The 23,642-nt window shown below is 37.0% G+C and overlaps 1 protein-coding gene across 3 annotated transcripts in view; it reads right to left on the bottom strand.

Annotated features, from left to right (window-relative positions):
- Window positions 1-17,015: 17,015 nt before the first annotated feature.
- LOC126236395 (arrestin domain-containing protein 3-like) overlaps window positions 17,016-23,642 on the bottom strand; it is a 136,813-nt gene continuing 130,186 nt past the window's right edge. For all 3 annotated transcript variants that reach the window (XM_049945680.1, XM_049945682.1, XM_049945681.1), the window contains exon 9: window positions 17,016-19,862. The gene's annotated coding sequence lies outside the window, so the exon portion shown is untranslated. The remainder of the gene's footprint in view (window positions 19,863-23,642) is intronic.

Genomic DNA, 23,642 nt, shown 5'->3' with positions numbered 1-23,642 from the left:
TGATAGAACAAACTCATCTGCTAAAAACTGCACTCAACTCAAAACCATTATATTCACATGAAACTTTAAAAAATTAAGACAAATGTCTCACAGAAAAAATAGAGATAATATGTGACCACTTCTCTGAAGGATGATAGATTAGGCACAACCCATATTCAAAGGCATATTCTCCGCATAAGCTATTACATGAAAAGAGAAAAATATAACTCTGCACATGCATCACAAACACATATCATAACATATAATACAACTTGTAAAATGGCTTGTACATGCATTGTATCAGCAATCGTGGGTAAGAGTATCCTGACAATTTCACAACTTTTTTTTGAGCCATCAGTCTAGCTCGATGCGACCCACAATAAATTCCTCTTTTTCGCTAACCTCGTCATTTCAAAGTAGCACTTCCACCCTATGTCCCCAATTATGTTTTGGATGTATTTCAATCTTTGTCTTCTCCTACAATTTTTACTCTCCACAGCTCACACTAGTACTATAGAAGTTATTCCCTGATGTCTTAACATGTCCTACAAACACGCCCCTTCTTCTTGTCTGTATTTTCATTATGTTCTTTTCTTTGCTGATTCTGCAGAGAACTTCCTCATATATATATATGAGGAAGTTCTCTGCAGAATCAGCAAAGAAAAGAACATAATGAAAATACAGACAAGAAGAAGGGGCGTGTTTGTAGGACATGTTAAGACATCAGGGAATAACTTCTATAGTACTAGTGTGAGCTGTGGAGAGTAAAAATTGTAGGAGAAGACAAAGATTGAAATACATCCAAAAAATAATTGGGGACATAGGGTGGAAGTGCTACTTTGAAATGACGAGGTTAGCGAAAAAGAGGAATTTATTGTGGGTCGCATCGAGCTAGACTGATGGCTCAAAAAAAAGTTGTGAAATTGTCAGGATACTCTTACCCACGATTGCTGATACAATGCATGTACAAGCCATTTTACAAGTTGTATTATATGTTATGATATGTGTTTGTGATGCATGTGCAGAGTTATATTTTTCTCTTTTCATGTAATAGCTTATGCGGAGAATATGCCTTTGAATATGGGTTGTGCCTAATCTATCATCCTTCAGAGAAGTGGTCACATATTATCTCTATTTTTTCTGTGAGACATTTGTCTTAATTTTTTAAAGTTTCATGTGAATATAATGGTTTTGAGTTGAGTGCAGTTTTTAGCAGATGAGTTTGTTCTATCATATATATATAAAGCTTACAACAACAAATAAATGTTTTTCAAGTTGGAAAGCTAATGCTGGATTAACATTTAGGCAGAAATTAATTTTATCTGAAAAATGTACTATAAAATTTTAATATGCACTGGAGCCTGGGGAAATGTTTTTGAGTCATTCGACAAAATGATAGTGAATTACTTAGGTATTTAATGTCACTTTTAAGAAAGAATATGTAATCTGATTTATTGTTTTTGAAGAATATGTAGAGCTTCTGTGCCTCTCAGTGGTGGTAATTTAATGATTGCTATGACAGATACATTCAAGCTTTATCCCAGTCATCATCTCTCCTCCACATACCGTGTTATCTTTTCCTTCGCATGGTGCAGAAAGCCAAACCTGCAAACATCTGTCATTTTACAATATACTTCCAGAGTATTATGAATATAATTGGCAAATTAAATTCCCAAGTTAATCTTTCTGAGCTCAACATCTCCTTCATTATACAGGGAAGCTGACTCAAGACAGACAAAAAGGAGTACACAGTGAGTCTGACATCAGTTGGTCATAAGTGTGTGCAAATGACTTATGATGAGATATATATATATATATATATATATATAGCATATATATATATAATTGAGGGAAACATTCCACGTAGGAAAAATATATCTAAAAACAAAGATGATGTGACTTACCAAATGAAAGTGCTGGCAGGTCGACAGACACACAAACAAACACAAACATACACACAGAATTCAAGCTTTCGCAACAAACTGTTGCCTCATCAGGAAAGAGGGAAGGAGAGGGAAAGACGAAAGGATGTGGGTTTTAAGGGAGAGGGTAAGGAGTCATTCCAATCCCGGGAGCGGAAAGACTTACCTTAGGGGAAAAAAGGACGGGTATACACTCGCACACACACACATATCCATCCACACATATACAGACACAAGCAGACATATTTAAATATATGTCTGCTATTCTCAGAAACATTCTTTTTTTTTTCAATTTAAGATCTGGTTTTGATACCAGTAAATGTCTCTTGGCCAGAAATGCCCTCTTTGCCTGTGCTGGTCTGCTTCTTATGTTCTCCTTGCTCCATCCATGTTCTCCTTGCTCCAAAATTTTAACAATATACAGCTCATGTTTAGTGAATATTTAACTTCTGGTTTCTGGCAGGTGTAATTAGCTGGTGACTGTAGAAAATATACTGCTGTCTTGTTTGAAGAGAGAACATACATGTTTAGAGTGGTTCCATTTGGATTATGTGTATCAGTGGCTGTGTTCATCAGGGCATTTAACCATTTTCCTGGATATGAGTTGTTGAGAAAATGTATTATGTATGTTGACGACATATTGATAACCAGCGGCTTGTGGCAGGAACATTGCCTATTATTTGAGGTGTTCAAACCTATATAAGATAGAGGGATGACTCTTAACCTGAATAAATGTGAATTTGTGCAGGCATAACTGTCATTCACAGGTCATCTGTTGACAAGGAGAGTGCAAGTGACCAACAAATAGGAAGCAACTGTAGTCATTTATTGGGCAATGTACGTTTTATCAGAAATTCATCAGTGATTACAGTATGAATTCACCAAATCTATGTAGGTTGTTAAAAAAGAATGTTACATGGAGTTGGTCTGCTGAGTGTGATAACAATTTGAATCCTTCAAGACTAGCATAGCTAATAGTAAAGTGTTATATTATCCAACCTAGAGAAAAGAACTATAGTATTCACAATCTGAATGTTATCTAAGCAGAACTAATGAATGGGACATCAGAAAAGGAGTTATAAGCTGTGTTGTTTGGTTTCCAAAAATTTAGGATTAATCTACAAGGCAGGGAGGCTGTTGTCTTTACTGACTACAAAGCTTTCAGCTATCTCCAAGAATATAAACTGTTGAACACTCAACTAATGAGATGGGTCATATTTCCGCAGCGCTTAAGATATCATCGTGAGTATATTAAAGGGACAGACAACAATGTGGCAGATGCCTTGTCTTGGCTACCAATCATTTAGGAAGATAGTTGCGAGGAAACAGAGTCTAAGAAAGAGCTCCATATAATGTATGTAAAAGCTGTAGAAGAAGAGAAGGAGATGAAAGCAACATGCAAAGATATGCACAGGCTCCAAAATGAGGATCCAACCTTGAAATTCATTGAAGTTAATTTTGGGTGTAAAGGATATGAAAAAATTAAACAATATTATAAGATTTATAGCGGTGTACTATTTAGGCAAAAAGGTTTAGACAGGGAAGAATGGAAGTTGTGTTTCCAGGTGGACAGGTAGAAACATTAGTTAATTATATTCATCACAGCCATGACACTTTTTGAGCATCAAGATGTTTAGAAATAATGCAAGAATATGTCATATTTAAGAACATGGCTAGAGGAAAGAGTGATGACTGATGTCAAAGGGTGAAGCAGGAAGAAATGCAGAACATCATCATCAGTAGAGCAGGTGAGTTACTGGCAATTGATGTTTTTGGACAGCTTCCAGCAGTTTGTGGTAGATTGAACTATATTTTGTTAGCTGTAGATGTATTCTCTAAACATGTCAAATAGTACTTTCTAACAAGAGACACAAATAAGAGTGTAGTTAACAAATTAGAAAAGGACTATATAGTGAACATCAAATTGCCTGAAAAGATCTTATCAGACAATAGAACACAATTTGCTTCTAGAGTGTGGGACAAATGTGTAGAAAGGGCAGGTATTAGACACATAAGGATATGGGTGCAGCACCCAGCAAACAATCACACTGAGAGGTACATGAGGGAACTGAATAGGTTGTGCAGGACCTACTGCAGCAAGAAACACACTACTTGGGTGTGGCATGTGACTGTATTTGAAGATGTTATGAATATCATTAAAAGTAGTGGCACTGGTTTCTCTCCTTATGACGTACAGGAAGAAAACCTGATAATTTGATAACTGAGAATACTGAGTTTCCATCAGCTAACCTTTTAAGAGGGGGAGGCAGTAGTTACTCAACATCTGCTAAATTAGAGTTCTGAAAGGAAGAAGAGACATGATGGAAAATATAAGACAGTTGAATTTAAATGGGGAAATAGAGACTTAGTCAGAACTTGAGAAAAATCTAGTGATATTGATTGGGAAACCAGAAAAATTATTTGAATTGTATCATGAGCAATTTGAAATAACAGAGTGCCCACACACCAATGCCCGCAGGCTGGTCTACCCATTTGGGTCTGTGAAATGTAACTGAGCTGAGGAGGTATGTTGAAAACAGAATGAAGAGAATTCAATGTGCTAAGGTGTAATATAATTAATTTTGGGTTCTCACAGTTAAGTGTTTTCTAGATGGTGCATATATGTCATGTAATGTGATTTTCACAACTGATATTGCTGGAAGTGATGACAGAAGTTTGATTTAAATTAGAATTATAGGGATTTTACTATTCACGAGAAATATGCATGGATGTACTGTATATTTTAAAAAAATTAAGTGATTTGTTATTGATACATGTGTGAACATATGGAGAAATTTAAGTCTATTTAATGATATGATTGACAGAGATAAAGGAAGAGTTATGAGAGATTTATATATTTGAACATACATATATGAATGCATGTATGTGGAGGAGTATTAGATAAAGCAACAGTGGCATGAGAAATAACTCATGTGGATTAAGTCTGGTGTGTTGGGGTGAGATGAGTAATGTTCAGGTTTATAATCATGGAAATCAGTGGATTTGGGGTTAGGTCAATCTATTTTTGTAGGTATTTGTACAGATGTGAAAGCCAGAATTAATTGTTTATTTTGTCAATTGATATCACGGGTAACATGTGGTATGCAAAGAAGTTTCCTCAAATTTTAAAATGATTTGTTTATTATTGATTAATATATGGTAATATCCAGCTGTCTTAATACATATTTAAGTATTTGTATTGTAGCCTTGATAAGTTTCACTTGAGATCTAAACCCAATGGACACATGGTGATTACTGAGGAGTCATGGGTAAAAATATTGAGCACTCACTTATTGGGACTTTTGTTTGATCATTTTGATAGGATATGGCTTGGCTGGCAATGGGTGGAACAGCACTGCTGGCTGTATACTAACAAGTGTGGAAGGTGTACAATTGCAGCAAGACTGCCATTGACACAAGAATCCAGTTCCACCAACATGATGCAAGTACAGGAACAACTGTGAGTGTGTGTATGTGTGGGAAAAAAACTGAAAGTGATGGCACATTCTAATCTTGAGTGCTTAGTGTACAAAGACTAACAAGGGCATTTATTTACTGTAAAATCATTTTGGTTGCTAGCCCAATCAAAGACTTGATTATCAAATTATTAATAGCATACTTAGGTAAAAATATAGCAATTATGTTTAACTTAATATGTGTATATATTTGTTAGAGATAATACTCATGCTGATTGACTCACCACTCACAAAATTATTACACAAGTTTTGGCGTAGTGAAATATCTGAAAAAATTGGTATTACTTGATATTATATGAACAGTGAGATGATGTGCTACTTCGTATATATCACCCACCAGATGAAAGATATATGAAGTTGGAATATGTGACATTACAAGCAGCTGGTTTGACTGCCACAGGATCAACTGTATCTGACACCTCGGCTATGGTGTGTGAATTTTTGTTGGGGCAGCCAGCTGTCAGGTGGCTGTGACAGATGAACTGAATGGGAAGAAAGACAGGTAAAAAGCCAAAAGGCCCTGCAATCATCAGGGTTTTTCCAGGCAGGAAGAGGTGTGTGTTGTGGTGATGTGGTCAGGGGACAAGCTAATATGAAGGGATCTGTGACTTGAAATGTCGTCACTAATATGATGTTAATGAAAATACATTAAAACTCATTACAAGCATGCTAGAGAAAAGCCAATGACAGTTTTGGAACTTCTGCAGTGAGATGAGCTTATTGAACATAAATTCATGCCTGAAGCTTTAATAGTTAAAAAGTTATTGACATTATTATCATTAATGTTTATAGTAAATTGTAACAACTGAATCCATCACAAAAATCACACTCATGATACACCAGATGAAAGAGGAAGATTCCTAAAATATAACGAATGGATTATTTTTTCTGATTAAACAACTATTAAAAATGTTATAAATAATTTAGTTTGTTTACATAAATATTGTCATAACTATGAACTACTCCATGGAGACTCAAATGATCTTATCACATGAGTTTCTTTCCTTAATATTCAAATAACTTTTGGCATGTATTGAATTGTAGTTGTGATTTATAAAATAGATCAGGCTGGTATTCTAACTAGAGTGCCAAATGTGGTGATTTATGTATTTTAGATTCATTTATAATTATTAAAATAATGTATTGGTGAGTTTGTTAAGACATTGCAAAATGACTGCAAAGGTTTTCATATGTTTTATCATAAGTATTTATATGAAATTATTATGAAAATTGTGAATGATGGTAAGGATGAAAGTAACTACACTGAATCAAGGAGTGTTTATTTGACTGAACCATTAAATAAGCATGCAGGGCAGAGCTTGTGGTCTTTCACTGGTCATCTTGTATCTGGGGCATTGGTAAGGTATTTCATCTGGAGGTAGTAATACTACGGGCAGTGAGTACACTGTGAATATTATTTTTCTGTTCTGGGACTTGTAAATTATGATTTAATGCTTCTGGATATAATGCTATGTCTGCACAAAGTGATACCAAAATTTGCAGTGGTGATAGACACTGTTCAGTTATTCAGTGAGTTATTTGTTGTGTCCACCATTTACATACATTGTGCTCCTCCAGGTAGGAATATCAACAATGTAGGAAAAGATAGATTCTACTTACTGTGAAGAAGACCGTCAAGTTGCAGACAGGCATGATTAAAGTCACTCCCATATAGCTTTCAGTCACAGCCTTAGTGCACAGCCTTAGTGTGTGCACATACATGCATACATGCGCGCGCACACACACACACACACACACACACACCAACTCCAACATCTCGGGTCGGAATCCAACATCAACTGCAGTGAGGTGGGGAAAAAGAAACAAAAAAAGGAGAGAAGCAGGGAAAGATAGGCAGATGCGTTGGCAGAGGGCTGCAAATAAACAGGGTGGGAGACAAGAATGGAGGAGAGGTGACAGGGCAGAGGTGGTGGAAAGTGTTGGTTGGAGGGTGTGGAGACACATGTTACTGTAGGTTGAGTCCAGGATAATTCCAGGAGCAGAGACTGTGTTGTAAGGATAACTCCCATCTGCACAGTTAAGAAATGCTGGTGGCAGAGGGAAGGTTCCAGATGGCTTGGACAGTGAATCAGCTATTGAAATCAAGTGTGTTATGTTCAGTTGCAGGTTGTGGCACAGGGTGGTCTACTGTGTTCTTGGCCACAGTTTGGCAGTGGCCGTTCATCCTGGTGTACAGCTGGTTGGTAGTCATACCAATATAAAGAGCTGAGCAATGATTGCAGCAGAGATGGTAAATGGTAAATGACAAGGCTGCTTTCACAGGTGGCGCGGCTCATGATGGGGTAGTATAAACCTGTGACAGGACTGGAATAGGTAATGCTAGGTGGGTGGATTGGGTAGGTTTTGCACATGGGTCTTCCACAGGGATAGTATCGTTGTGAAAAGGGGTTGGGATTGGGAGGGGCATAGGATAGACTAGGATGTTGTGGAGGTTGGATGGCCGACAGAACACCACTTTAGGAGGGGTAGGAAGTATCTCGGTTAGGATGTCCCTCATTTCAGGGAACAATGATAGGTAATCAAAGCTCTGGAAAAGGATGTGGTTCAATTGTTCCAATTTGTGGTGGTACTGGGTGACAAAGGGGACACTCCTTTGTGACTGGTTTTTGGGTGTGCTTGGAAGACTGGGGTTGTGAGAGATCTGTTTGCAGACTATGTCTGGGGGGATATTGCCTGTCTGTAAGGGCCATGGTGAGACACTCAGTATACTGAGTAAGGGAGTTTTTGTCACTGCAGATATGCCATTTCCAGGTATCCAAGCTGTATGGGAGGGATTTTTTGGTGTTAAAGAGGTGACAGCTGTCAAAATGCAGGTTGGTGGTTGGTGGGTTTAATGTAGTCAGAGGTGTGCACCTCTGTCCACATTCCCCCACTCCTCGCCATCTTTGTTCCTTTTTTCTCCACCTCCATGCCCCACAACCCCCTGATGCTGCACCAGTTTACAGTCTAGTCTCTGCACACTCCGCCAGACAGTGTTCGTCTCTCTCCACACCCATACACTATTATCCCTTCCCCTCCCCTCCCCCTCCAGAAATCTGCTTGCATCTCATGTGATGTTTCATTCCGGCCCAAGATGCTGGAGTTGGCGGTCATGTGTTTGTGAGGTGTGCTTTCTTTCCTGTGTGTGTGTGTGTGTGTGTGTGTGTGTGTGTGTCTCTTTACTGATGAAGGCTGTGGCTATGGCTGTGTCTTCTAGTTGTACGTGTCTGCAACTTGACGTGTCTTCTTTATAGTAAGTATCAATCTCTCTTCTCCTTCATTGTAAGTAATTAAATGAGATTTAACCTATAAAATCAATCTGTTTTGAGCAATGTTATTATTCTTTGGGATTTAGACCAAAAGATCCAACCTCTGCACATCTTTTATTAAATTATTTGCTATTATTGATAACATAACCCTTTGTTATTAACATTACTATAATGTATTGTTGGGCTAAACAGCAATGGCATATGGCCATCTCCAACTGATGTAAGTGAGCCAGTGAATAACTGTACATTGCTCACACCCTAGAGAATGGGTGAAAACGTAGTGCAGTGACCAACTGGGAATCTTTTGCCAATGGAGAGATTATCTTGACACTTTTTTCAATTACAGACCACATATTGTTTGGATACACATTACATGCCTTTAATGCAGTGGTTTCTACTGCCTTCTGCATCCTCACGCCATTGGTTGTTGCTGATTCTTCAACTTTCTACGGGCAGTTTCCACCCCACGGGTAAGAGTGTGCCCTGAACCTCTGTCAGTTCTAAACCTCTTTGACAAGGCCATTGACAGAATGAGGGCAACTTTTCATGCCAGAATCTTCAGCCACCATTGCTGATGATTTTTATTCAAACTTTAAGCAGTGGCTGGGTTCAAGCACAGGAGTCAGGATGTTTTAATTACAGGTCAATGATACTATCCGAAGACCATGGTTTACAGTTCAGAATAAATGGTGTAACATTTGTTTTAGGATTAATTAGGCCTGCATTTTATTATAGTCCTGCATTGTTTATTAATCTTAATTATGTGTTGTTATATTAAGCTGATATGTGTAATACCACTGTGAAAGTATCCGTTAATGAATAAACAACTAACTATCAAATGATATCCTGCGTGAGCCGCATGACAAAAATTATTTTTTTTTTATATATTCCATGACTTTATCAAGATGTCTCATTCTTTTGTCTAAAAAATGATATTTGGCCAAAAAAAAAAGGTTAAAATGACTCTGAGCACTACGGGAATTAACAGCTGAGATCATCAGTCCCCTAGGACTTAGAACTACTTAAACCTAATTAACCTAAGGACATCACACACATCCATGCCCGAGGCAGGATTTGAACGTGCGACCATAGAGGTCACGCAGTTCCGGACTGAAGTGCCTAGAATCGCTCGGCCACCGCGGTTGGCGATATTTGGCAAACTATAATTTTATGGAACTGATGTAGAATGATTCATGTCCTCACTACAGAAAATAGACAGTCACATTAACAAATTGCACCACAGGAATAAAATTTAACCAGACTGAGGAAACACAAAATAATGGATGCTTACATTTTTTTGGGCCTGTTCCACTTCCCAACCTCTATCAATAATGTACCACTGACTTTAAAGAAAAATTTTCTTTTATCTATTGCTGTTTTTACTAAACATGCCTTGGTGTCTAATATGTATTGTATTCCACACACTGTGTTTGAAAAAAATTTACAGCATTGAACAGGTTTCATTATTCCAAGCAATTTACAGCTAATAGTACTTTAAAACAAAAGCAGATGAAGCAACTTAAGATTCCTGTCATCAGACCACTAGTTGTGTGTGTGTCTGAGAAAAAACATCAGATTTGCTCACAGGCCAGCAGGGGCCTCCTCCTAACGTTTTCAGCAGGGTTTACACCTATTGTTAGGAATAACTTTACCTACTGCCACCAGTATATTCCTGCAATTCAGTAGAATTTTCATATGGTTTCTACGGCAAATCATGATTCTAAATATTGCACTCTCTATACTAATTGCATCATCCTAGTCACTAAACAAATTAGAAATACTGCACTTCGATCCAGTGCTGAAGTTGCTTTTTCCAACCAAGGTGTGGCACTTGCCTGTAGCTATGATGAAACCCACAGATGCAACAGAACCGTCTGACCATGCTCGCACAGTTTGAGTTAGGGATGAGGTGCATAACTGCTATTGCAGCACTGCACCAGAACAAAGTGCTACAGCAGTGGAATGGTGCAACTGAGGCTTTGAAAGTAGTGTGTCAGTAAAGCACACTGCCAGAATAAATCAAAAGGAGTGGCAATGAACCATTGGCGGCAAAAAAGATTTTTAAGCTAATCTCACAACTCAGTACCTTAATGATTTAAAGCATCCCAAAGACAAATATGATTTGTTCCAAGGCAACACTAAGAAACTGGAGGCCAACTGAAACTGCCAGGTTAAGTTGAAAATATATTATCTCTAATTTACTGCAATTACATGAGTGGGCCTTTAGCTCTGAAAACCCATATTCATGATATTTTGTTGAATCGTTCACACGCTGACACTTGTTGACAGCCCAGCACTGAAATCTGGAGCATTTTGCAGAAGCATTACATTTCTGTCACACTGAATGATTCTCTTTCAGTCATCATTGGTCCTGTTCTTATAGGATCTTTTTTCCAGTCACAGCAATGTTTTACCTGATATTCATGGTATGCTCTTGAAATGGTCATATGGGAAAATCCCCACTTCATCGCTACCTCAGAGATGCTTGATAACCTGCCATTGTAGAAGCAGTAACCGATCAAACAACTGTGCCAGACATTTGTTGTCTTATACAGGTGTTGCTAACTGTAGCACCATATTCTCCCTGTAGACATATCTCTGTATTTGAATACACAACTGTACCAGTTTCTTTGGCGTTCTAGTGTATATGTAACGCAATTTATGAAAATCGTAAAGACTTACACCAGCAAAAAATGAAATAATGTTTAAAAAATATTAAAGATGAGCTTACACAATTTATTTCACATTATTATTTTATTTGTGACAATACAGACCAAGAAAGACAAGTATTTGATGAAATGACTGTAAATGAAACAAGTTAGGCACACTTCAGAACTTAAATCACTGTACTTAGTTATCACAGCTACTTACTGCCAATATTTACAATTTGTATCAAAATGGAGCAGAACCTATATTTGTGAGGTAAACTGTAAAATGCTATCTGACACTGAAACCTTTTAGTTGTGAAGTTGTGAAGTTGTGAAGTTGTGAAGTTTTAGGCAGTGTTTTGTCTGGTTTGTAACAGGTTTCCCATTTCTTTTATGAGATAGGTATTTCTCAATAGATTATACAAGCAACATGCTTAAATGACTATTTTGTCATAGGAATCTGCTTTCACAGTAATTGGCTGGTAAAAACTTTAAAACTTGGGCTAGATTTGCAAAACTATTTCCCCGAGGCTGTTCTAGTCCAAAACAGATTGTAACTGAAAACTCCTTCATGGAGGTCATTATGTGCTTTGCTTTTTGAAAACGGTTTCATCATGAGCCAGGTAAATAAAAATGCTATCAGACTGTGGAAGATTAGCTGTAGGAAAATAAAAAGTAATTAGGCTAAGAAAGCTGCCTATTTCTGATTTATGGAACATTCTTTTATATATGATCCAACATCAGTCATTACAAATTTATAGTCTGCATTAACAATCACCAAAAGAACAGAACTGTGGTAATAACAAAGGAATTTTATGTTATGCAGACAAACCATTCTTACTTGCTATCACAATACAGAGTCATCATCATCATTATTTTTAATCTCTACATAACTTAAAAGTAAATTGCAATACAGTATGGTGCTGTTATTCTCCATCACAAAACATGCAACCAGCTGTATCAGCTTTGAATGTGATCACATCTTTGGAAACACTTCCAGTTATGGTCAAATGTGACTCATGTTACAGTACACTTGTGCAAAAATTACCGTACTCATCTTCCAGAACTGCTACCTACACACATTGTGTAGGAGAGCTTCCATGAAGTTTGGAAAGTAGAAAAGAGCTTCTGGCAGAAGTGAAGCTGTGAGGATGAGTTATCAGTCAAGCCTCATTTTTCAAAGTCTACTAATACAGATACTGTTGAATGGATATGTGTTAGGAACAAAGTTGAAGCCAATTTATCTGAAGACAAATTTAATTTCCAAGAAGGCTGAAGAACAAGAGAAGCTATCCTCTGCCTTTCCAGTATAGATAAACAAAGCTTTAGTACCCACACACAAATTTACATAGGAAAACATTTGACACTATCAACTGGGAAAAACAAAGGGTAATTCTAAAAATGATTAAAGTAGACTATAAAGACAGATGAATATTTGAAGAAATACACAAAGAGCAAATAACACTAGCAAATGTAAGAAATACACACGACAAAGCTAGAATTCTTAAAGGCATTAGATAAGGATACAGTCTGTCCGCATCCTTTCCTACATTTACGTAGAACATGCAGTAAACTAGTACAAGCGTCGGAATAAATGTAGGAAGAGTACAGATGCTTATGCTTGTGTGTGTGTGTGTGTGTGTGTGTGTGTGTGTGTGACATAGCTGTGAGGACTCCTCAAGGAAGACTTTTTAAGTTACAGATGCAGTATAAAGGGGTGAGTACAAAATGAAAATTAACTCAAAAAAGACAGAAATACCCCTGTGCTCCAAGAAACCAGAAGAAATAAACATCAAAAGTAGAGGAAATAAAATTAAACAAACAAGATCATACAAATTTTTAGGAAGTAAGATAACATAAGACAGAAGCAGCCAAGACCACATAAAGCAAAGAATTACAGAGCAAACCAATATCCATGAATAAAACAAAAATGGTTTCTTCATAAACATAAATACTTAAGTGAGGAAAAAGGTAGTCAATAGCTGCATTTGCAGCATAGCACTGTATGGCTGTGACACATGGACAACAGGCAAAAATGAAATGAAATCACTTAAAGTATTTGAGGTATGATGGTGGATATGACTGTTAAAGAATTAGTGGACAGATAAAACCACGAAGCAGGAAGTCCTGTAAATAACTGGTGAAGAAAAATCATTATAGAGAGCAACAAAGTAAAGGAGACACAAGGGGACCAGTCATATAAGTGGACACAACCCATTCATTGTAAACAATCAAGAAGTAACAATGCAAGGGAAGACGGCTTGAGGAAGACATTGGCTTTTTTTTCCAAAAACAAACTATATATAACATAGGAGTCTCTAATTATGCAGAAATGAAAAAAAGTAGCTTCTAATAGACCCAGGTAGAGATCTGTAAACTAATTGATAGACTGATGAAGAAGAAGAAGAAGAAGAAGAAGAAGAAAGAAAAAAGATTGTTGAATATGGGTCAAAAACTTTCTAATAATCTATGAATCCTAGGCAAAGTGATACTTATTACTCAGTGTTTCATTATAAATTTTTTTGCTTCTTGCAAATTGACCATATACACTTCTAGAACCTGATGCAGTTGATAATTTTAGTGAGTGGAATGTACATTATGGAGGGAAGGCTGATGGATGTATACCTTTTTTTATATCCTGTCCGTTTCACTTCATGATACGTAAAAACAATTACAGCATTGTCCCAGTCTTCCGACAAGTGTTTTTCTTTGCAGACATGCCATAAATAATTCTGCAAGTTACTTTAGCATTATTTAGCCTCTATTTTAACCTTTTATACAGAACCAGTTTAAGGTAATGTGGGGCCCATTAGCACTGATGAACTGTGGAGTTACTTCCCTACAATGTTACAGCAATGTCTAATAAAATTTATTTCACTAATTTAAGCACTAATAGAGGATACACACATCATGTTTTGAATAACATAACAAACATTATTCAATAAACTTAAACTGTCCATCTTGATTGACTTCACAGTTCCATTTACATAATGAGGAAAAACTGTTAGTTAGACAAGTAAATAAATTTCACATGTTTCGTGACCCTTGTTAATGAACTGTGCTGCTTAATTAATAACATGTCAGACTGTTAGATCAAGAAGGTGAGGGCTGTCTTCAATCACCTCCAGGTAATTCTGATTCAGTTCTGAATCTCTTGTGGTTTTCAGGCAATTACGCACACTCCCTTAGGTGGACTGGACTAGTGTTTCCACCTCAGCTTGAAAAATATGTGTTATATTACTGCACTTATTTGCAGACAGATTTCAACATTCATACATTCATCTGCAGATTTAATCATAAGCCATCATGGAACTGCCTAGAAGATTAAAACTGTAGCTGGACTGGGATTCTAACCTGGGACTTTTGCCTTTTTGTGCACTAGAGCTCTACTGGCTGAGCTATCTGAGTACCAATCATGACCTGCTCTCACAGCTTTCCTTACACCAGTACCTCTCCTCCTGCACTCCAAATTGCACAGATGTTCTCCTGCATACCTTGCAGGACTGGTATTCCCAGAAGAAAGAATATTACAAAAAAATGACTTAGTCAGCCTAGGAGGTCATTTCACTACAATTCATTTCCTTCAGGAGTCATAGTCCCAAGATGCATGTTATACAAGCGTCCACATTATTCTTATAACAACTGATACTAATTGGAAAATTATGAGTGTGACTCAAATGATGGACTGTAATAGTCTCTTAGTTAGTGTAAATAAATTGACATTAATGCACAAGTGGTGTATTGAGAGACCCACAGACTACAGATAGATTACTGTCACACTGACATTACTACACTGAAGAGCCAAAGAAACTGGTACACCTGCCTAATATTGTGTAAGGTCCGCCATGCATGCAGAAGTGCCGCAACATGACATGGCACGGAGCCAACTAGTGTCTGAAGTAGAGGCCGGCCGAAGTGGCCGTGCGGTTAAAGGCGCTGCAGTCGGGAACCGCAAGACCGCTACGGTCGCAGGTTCAAATCCTGCCTCGGGCATGGATGTTTGTGATGTCCTTAGGTTAGTTAGGTTTAACTAGTTCTAAGTTCTAGGGGACTAATGACCTCAGCAGTTGAGTCCCATAGTGCTCAGAGCCATTTTTGTCTGAAGTAGTGCTGGAGAGAACAGACACCGTGAATCCTGCAGGGCTGTCCATAAATCCATAAGAGAACGAGGGGTGGAGATCTCTTCTGAACAGCATGTTGCAAGGCCAGATAAGTTCAACAATGTTCATGTCTGGGGAGTTTGGTGGACAGCAGAAGTGTTTAAACTCAGAAGAGGGTGGCTGGAGCCACACTATAGCAATTCTGGACGTGTGGGATGTCGCATTGTCCAGCTGGAATTGCCAAAGTCCGTCGGACTGCAGAATGGACATGAATGGATGCAGGTGATCAGACAGGATGCTTTTGTAAGTGTCACCTGTCAGAGTCATATCTACATGTATCATAGACCATGTATCATTCCAACTGCACACACCCCACACCATTACAGAGCCTCCACTAGCTTGAACAGTCCATGGATTCATGAGGTTGTCTCCATACCCATACACGTGCATCCATTTGATACAATTTGAAATGAGACTCCTTTGACCAGAGAAAACATGTTTCCAGTCATCAACAGTCGAAAGTCTGTGCTGATGGGCCCAGGCGAGGTGTAAAGCTTTGTGTTGTGCAATCATCAAGATTACACAAGTGAGCCTTTGGCTCCAAAAGCCCATATCAATGATGCTTTGTCGAATGGTTTGCACACTGACACTTGTTAATGGCCCAATGCTGAAATATGCAACAATTTGCAGAAGGGTTGCAGTTATGTCGCAATGAATGATTCTCTGCAGTCATCATTGGTCCCATTGTTGCAGGACCTTTTTCAGCCACAGCGATGTCACAGATTTGATGTTTTACCAGATTCCTGATATTCACAGTACACTCGTGAAATGGTCGTATGGGAAAATCCCCACTTCATTGCTACCTTGGAGATGCTGTGTCCCATTGCTTGTGCACCGACTGTAACGCCACATTCAAACTCACTTAAATGTTGATAACCTGCTACTGTAGCAGCAGCAACCAATCTAACAACTGCGCCAGACAATTGTTGTCTTATGCAGGCACTGCCAACCACAGTGCCGTATTCTCCCTGTTCACGTATCTCTGTATTTGAATGTGCATGCCTATAGCAGTGTATATCAGGTGTCAAATGAAAGGTTATTAAGCTTCTGAGTACATGGTCTTGTGATGCACATGATGTATGCAACACTCTGCCAGAAATGAAAATGCATTTTACTAACAAACGAAACATTGCTTTTTGCCTCCAGAAGATGCACAAATATTCTATTGGTTTTGATACTACATAAGAAAGATTACCAGTACTTCCTAAATTTCAGCATCAGTAACTGTTTGCTAAAATAGCTCCTCATATAAGGCACATGGGCTTATGCTTGTGTTCATCTCCATCTTACATCAAACACTGTGCACAAATTGAACAAAGTAGTTAATCAACACAACATGGGCTACGCAACTTCACTTCTTTCTCTTGAGTACTCACTTTTACTAATTGTTACCCAACTGCACTTCCTGGATCTACTCAAATTCTCCATGTAATTCTTGTTTGCCTCCAATTTCTTTTTCTCAAGCTAATGCTCTGAATTTCACTAACAGCTTAATTATAGCATAACAGAGGGACTTCTTGTGACAAAGACTGGGTTCGGGGTCACTGCAGTGAACTGTGAGTTAACAAAAGAAAGCATTTCTTTAATGCTAAACATACATATGGACATAAGTTGCAAAAAACACATGTGAGACTCAACATTTGATTCAGTTCAACACAGCAGCTGTGTAGCTTAACTGGTACAAGTAACTGTCAGTGAACACTTTTGGTTTCAGATCCCAAGACTGCAATCAGATTTTATATGAAAATGTTCAGCATTGTGTTTATGACATGCAACATGTTCTCATAAATTTCTAAGAGTATCACAATTTTTGTTTACATTACTTACAGCTAGATTAGCACCATAGCACGCCTGAATAGTTTATTAGCTTGTCTTTTCTTTATGATATCTCCGTTATAAAACTGAAATAACTTTTCTGAAGCTGTTTTATTCACTTTTCACAGCCAGTTTTCTATCTTCTCTATAGAGTCAGATGATGTGACTGATTGAAGGTACTGTTATAGTATTTATTGTTTTTTAATTGTGCCTCAATATTTTGCAGTTAATTAGGTATTTGGTTGCTTTTGAAGTGTGGAAGTATTGTTGTATCTGTGTAATGTGAGTTTTTACATCTTTCTTATATGCAAGGGGGTGCCGTGGGATGTTTGGACTGGTAAAACTAAGTGTTTGGTATTATGTTGTTACGAGTGTGTCTCTGAGCAACCAAACTTCATGAACCTTAAGTCTGCCTACTCATGCTAACTGTGCTATTGGTTGGTAGATTTCACCATGCACTTCTGGATATTGCACATTTCTAGTTTTCTTTCTTGAAATGGACCCTAAAAATAGATTTAATTTTGCATTGTATGTCAATGTCAGTTCTTATCTCTGTTCTGGGTGAACCATTTCCCATTCAGCAAGAAAACTCTGAACTCAAGATTGGTCACCAAGTGTACAAAGTGAGCATTAGCTATTTTTATTAATTTTACAGTCACTTTCTTTGGCATTTCACCTCAGCATTCCATCATGACCCATTTGAAGTTCACTAAAGTCATCTCATGGTGACCGTTACTTTTTTTTTTTGGGGGGGGGGGGGGGGTTGGTCATCTCATGAAATTTGTGTCTAAGTTTAACATGAAAATTTTCAAATAATTCAAAGAGTTAGTTCTACTGTGTATTGTAAGGTACCTGACCATTCAAAAAGTTTTTCTTTGTGAATTAAAACAATGCATTTATGGTAACAATAACAATTATAGCATTATTTGTAGGAGTACTTTGCTGTTCATTCTCTAGCTAGTCACAGAATATATCTGCATTTTTGTTTTTTTCCTCTTCTCTGCCAAAACAGAGTAAAGATTATTCATGTCTGACATTGAAGACTTAATTTATTTGCAAATTTCATACACAAAAAAGACAATTAGCCGACATTGTCAGCACATGTTGAGAGTGGCTTATCCATCTTTGGATTCAATCTTATTTGATGATGTAAATGTCATGTGACTAGGGCCTCCCGTCGGGTAGACCATTCGCCGGGTGCAAGTCTTTCAATTTGACACCACTATGGTGGCTATTTGATGATGAACAGCATGAGTTAAAAACCATGAATGTATTTTGGTGAACTTTAAAAGCGTAAACCAGTTTGTCGTATAAAATTTATTCTCTATGCTGATTTCAATATGACTTTAAATGGGTAGGTGCCAATAAAACAGGCATGTCGTAGGTTTTAAGCTTATGCTCAGTGAAGTACAAACTAGATGTGACTTAGAATTATAGGATAACAAAGCAAAAAGTATCTTTCAATTTAACTATTAGCAAGATAAAGACATATTGTGCACTAACATTTTTGTGATGTGATTTACATCACACATTTATGAGTCAATGAATAATCATACACCAATGTATGTCATATATGAAATTTCATTCTTGTTAGATATTATTTCACCCCCAGTGTCTTAGAGTCTCACTTTAGGATTTATGTATTCAGAGTATGATTTGACTTCTTAAGAAAGGATGAGCACCCTTTACTTCCTTGTTGAATTCACTTTCACTGCCAGACAATTTCCTTGCCAAAGTTAAGTGCACCATGCATAAGATGAAATTCGGTTTTAGTTAGGCAGGATACAAATCATTTGCAAAAAATTCAATGTAAACTATATTTTTGTACAGTTTTCACATGGAAGAAATATAGTTATTAAAATAAAAACTTATGCACCAAAATTGTGAAAGTATGATATTCTAACAAAAAGAGTATATTATCACAAAGATGCACTTCTGCAACATCCACAATGAGGGTAAAACTCATAAACTACAACAGAGATACAAACAGTATCATCTTAACAGATACTTTTTTTCCACACAATAACACAAGACTGAAATTTTTAAAATTTAGCAAAATAGGTAGGTTGCTCTCATGTTTAAAAAACTGTTACTGAACATGAAAGACTAATCTAACACTGCACATTTTTACTCAAATTGCTGCTGTCACTTAAGTACTGAACATCTTCAGATCATATCAGTACTAGAGCAGTCAGTCATTTGCAGGTGCTGCATACAATGCTTATGAGTCTGTCATGGAAACTTTCATCAATATAAATAAGTACGGGTGCTATATTACACTAAGATACTACAAGAGACCTTTAAAAATTTCTTTTGTGATAGTATGTCAACCCTTCATGAAAGGGTAAGTTTGTTGGCACTTCCTGGAATGGTCCTTTCAACTGAGATAGTGATATATTTCTAACATCAGTTGTTTCTGCCTTCAGTGTGCACTAAATTTTTTATAGCATCCAAAGTGTTCTGCCCTCTGTATGCACTAAATCAGAGAGATAAAAATCAGTGGCTTCATGAACACTGCCTACAGGAACAGTGTTGCAGTGTTGTTGAAGTAACACAGGCATTAAGGCGCATGGCAGCAAATAGATGAAAAAGACTGGAACAAATTACAGAGACTGTGAAGACGAGAACACATATTTATTGTAAACAAACTCAATTTTTAAGAAGTTTTTCAAATAAAATTGCAGTCACATAAAAATAAAAATAAACTCCTGTTTAAGAGCTGATAAAAGCGATTGGTGCAAAAAAATAAAATAAAATAAAAAAGTAAATTTCTGAAATGAAGGTGTTTTCTTCTTGCTACTTACAGGAAAAAGTTAGAAATAACAAGAGTAATCAAAATTATTAAGTTTTCATTTGTGACTTTTTGTCCTCTACTGGAACCACTGAACGTTTACATCTGCATTTGATTCAGAGGTTTTAGTATTAATTACTAAACATAGAAGAAATTCTTAATATGGTCCAGCTTCTGCTATTACAACACAGACAAAAAGAGGCTTGAATTTAATGAAACATTATCAGTGGTCATAAGAATGGAGTATGAAACTGTATTGAAGGAAGGCGAGATAAGAAATCAGCTGTGCTCTTTCAAAGGAACCATGCTGGGATTCACTTGCGTTTTAGGGAAATCATAGAAAAACTAAATGTGGACGGCTGGATGGGGATTTGAACTGTCTTCCACCCAAATATGTGTACAATGTCTTATGACTGATATTCAACCCTCATTCATAACACTGAATTATAAGGAACTGGAACATCTGCCTAGATAAGGAATTACAATATCATGAGTACAAAAAAAAAAGAAAAGTTAGAATGTTATCCAGACAAATTATAAAAATCGAATACATTATTAACTGAATATGAGACAGAGATGTTATTACTGCAAAATTATTTCTTTGACAAGAATCTGAGCTAATGGTGTTTATAGTAGTTTATGAACTCTTGCATTATCTGAGGCAACAGAATTGTACAATGCTAAATGTAGCTAAAACTGTTGGAGATGGCAGTCAGAAATATACCCTGAAAAATTATAATTTAGCACAGTCACCTTCCAAATAATGCAGGATTGCTTCAGAAACCATATTGAGTTACACAAAAAACACTGTGCTGCAGTATATCACCAAACAAAATCACTTCATCCACAGTGAGAATAACTAATTTCTGTTAGTATATAATGAATTAAAATTTTATTGAGAAAAGTGAAATAAATTTAATCAAATATATTACAGTATTACTTAAACACTAAATAAAATTGCAAAACAGTAAACAAAATAATTAAATTAATGGCATTAAACAGATTTATCTTTATCATCACGATGTTCCTTTAAAAGGGCATGGCTGAATTCCTTATCCATTCTTCCCGCAATTAAATTTGTGCTTTACATCTAATAACCTCATCATTGGCAGGAAGTTAAATCTTGATCTTCCTAATGATGCATGGTTCCACTCTGCAGCAGTCACTTCAAATTTCGCCACTGTAGGTCTTCCAATGTCCTCCTTGCCAGTTATCATCAAATTCATTGCCCTGAATCCGATAAGCCCTAGTTTTCAGCATGATATCTTCACCCTCCCTGGATCTTGTAGGCATAGAAAGGTGCCCTGTGTGAACTGGACAGACTTCTCTGCTGGCTATGTGCAATGAATGGTTTATAGCACACTAATACAAACAGAGCAGATGAGGAATTTTGTGGCTCATATTCATCTCATTTACCCCATTGCCATTAAGACCACATATACCTCCATCTGCAGATTATGTAATTATTTGGGGTGCAGTGCCTGAATACACAATCAGCACAAACCACTGATCAGCCAAAGCTTGCTGTCTAACAAATCCATGTATGCAAGATGGCAAATAATTGTAATGAGACAAAAATTTAGGCTGGAAGCTGACTCCATCTCTGAGCAAGAACTGGAATCTGGTTCACATCAAGTGCCACAATGCTTTCTTTGGTGCAGGTCTCAACTGGCTCTGTCACTTGTGTGAAATTTGCAAAAGTCATTTCTGTGAGCAGGTACTAAAACAGATGGAATATTGGTCAGGAGTTGGCATCAGTCGGATATTTGGTAGTGGCAAGTTACCAGCTGAAGGGCACACGCTGGCAAAGGGCTGGTCCTGCAGGTACCTTGATTAGATGTATCCTCTTATGATGGATCACTTCTTCAATCTTCAGTGATTTAGGCCATGCTGATTCATAATCTGGTACTCTTAATCCAAATGGAGCTACACAAAATCCTTAGATTAGTTTACATTCAGTTTTTGTTCCATAGACTCAAAAATCATATGATTCTATTGAGAGTGGAACATGTCAAAGTAAAACATAAAATACATAGAACATTTGAATAGATTAAATAGAATACTCACTTCCCTGATCATTTGTCATGAGACAGTCAAGATATGTGAATACATTATGACAAATTGGAACTGCTAATATTTACAGAATTAATAGATCCACTGTTAAAATGAAACACACTTAAGCACTTTTAACAAATTTATCATACACAAAATAGCTAATCTTGACTGTTGTGACCATGTGCTGTCAAAACTGAAATCTAACAGACAGTTTTACTCAAGCTGGTCTAATAGTCCCTGTTAAGATATTCTTCTATAGAGTAGAAGCAGTTGCCTACCAGAAAGACTTTGAAACTCTGTTTAAACTGTGTTTTACCTGAAACCCACGTTTTTAATGATTGCCAACAGTTTATTGAAAAATGCATGTTCCTGAATATTGGGCCCCTTTGTGGACCAAGGTAAGTGATTTTAGGTCTTTATGCAGATTGTTCTTATTCCTAGTATTGCTGCTACATATTGAGCTATTGGTTGGAAATAGGGACATATTATTTGCAGCAAATTTCATTAAGGAATAAATACACTGAGAAATGTGGTTAGAATACCCTGTTCCTTGAACAGATTTCTGCATGATGTTCGTGCATTTACAATTTTGTGGTCTAAAATGTTTCGCTCAGTTTGATGAGTTACTCCAGAATATGATCTCATATGATATAATAGAATGAAAGTAAGCAAAGTATTCAAGTTTTTTTATACCTATATCACCTACAGACTTCTTTAGATGCTTCAGCAATTCTGTGGTATGCCCGTCCCAACTGAATTTATTATCGAGTTGTAATACCGGAAATTTAACACTGTCAACCTCTTCTATCTGCATGTCTTCATATGTTATGTTCACTCTGGGAGGAAATGTCTTTCAGGTTCTGAATTGCACTTAGAGAGTCTTTTCAAAGCCAATGAGAGTGAATTAGCTTTAAACCATTTATTAGTGCCAGTGAAAATTGGATTAATAGCCATTTATACATCTACACTTGACTTACTCTTTATTGCAATGTTTTTACCATCTTCAAACAAAACAAACTCAACATCCAACAATATAACAGATGAGATGTCATTAATGTACTAAGTTGACCAGATGCAAATTAAATGTGCTGTAAATGGTTGAAGGCCTGTCTTCTCTGCTCAGAACTTCAAGTGTATATGTGAAGTCTACTTTTCCAACCTATTTAGTGCTGGTTTCAACATATTTATTGATATGGAAGGGATGGAGGACACACAAAAGGAATTCTTTTGGCTTCCTTATTATGGAAATTAATGTACTGATGTACAGCAATAACGATAATACTTACGATGCTGCCTTGGAGAGCGCAATTCTCCTGTTCAAATTAGTCTGATAGGACTTCCCCAACTCAGTTTTGGACATATTGTCAAGATAATAAGTCTTATAAACAAGGGTTGACATCTGCAGAGATCAAACTGATAGACCTGTCTCAAGATGATGTACTGCAAACAATATTATAGGCCTTATCAATGTTGAAAAAGTTGGTTATGAATTGTTGCTTGCTTAGGAAATTCTTTTGTGTTGTCACC

This window comes from Schistocerca nitens, chromosome 2 (assembly GCF_023898315.1).
Source record: "Schistocerca nitens isolate TAMUIC-IGC-003100 chromosome 2, iqSchNite1.1, whole genome shotgun sequence".
NCBI classification, from domain to species: Eukaryota; Metazoa; Arthropoda; class Insecta; order Orthoptera; family Acrididae; genus Schistocerca; species Schistocerca nitens.
This window is presented reverse-complemented; position numbering and strand designations above follow the sequence as displayed.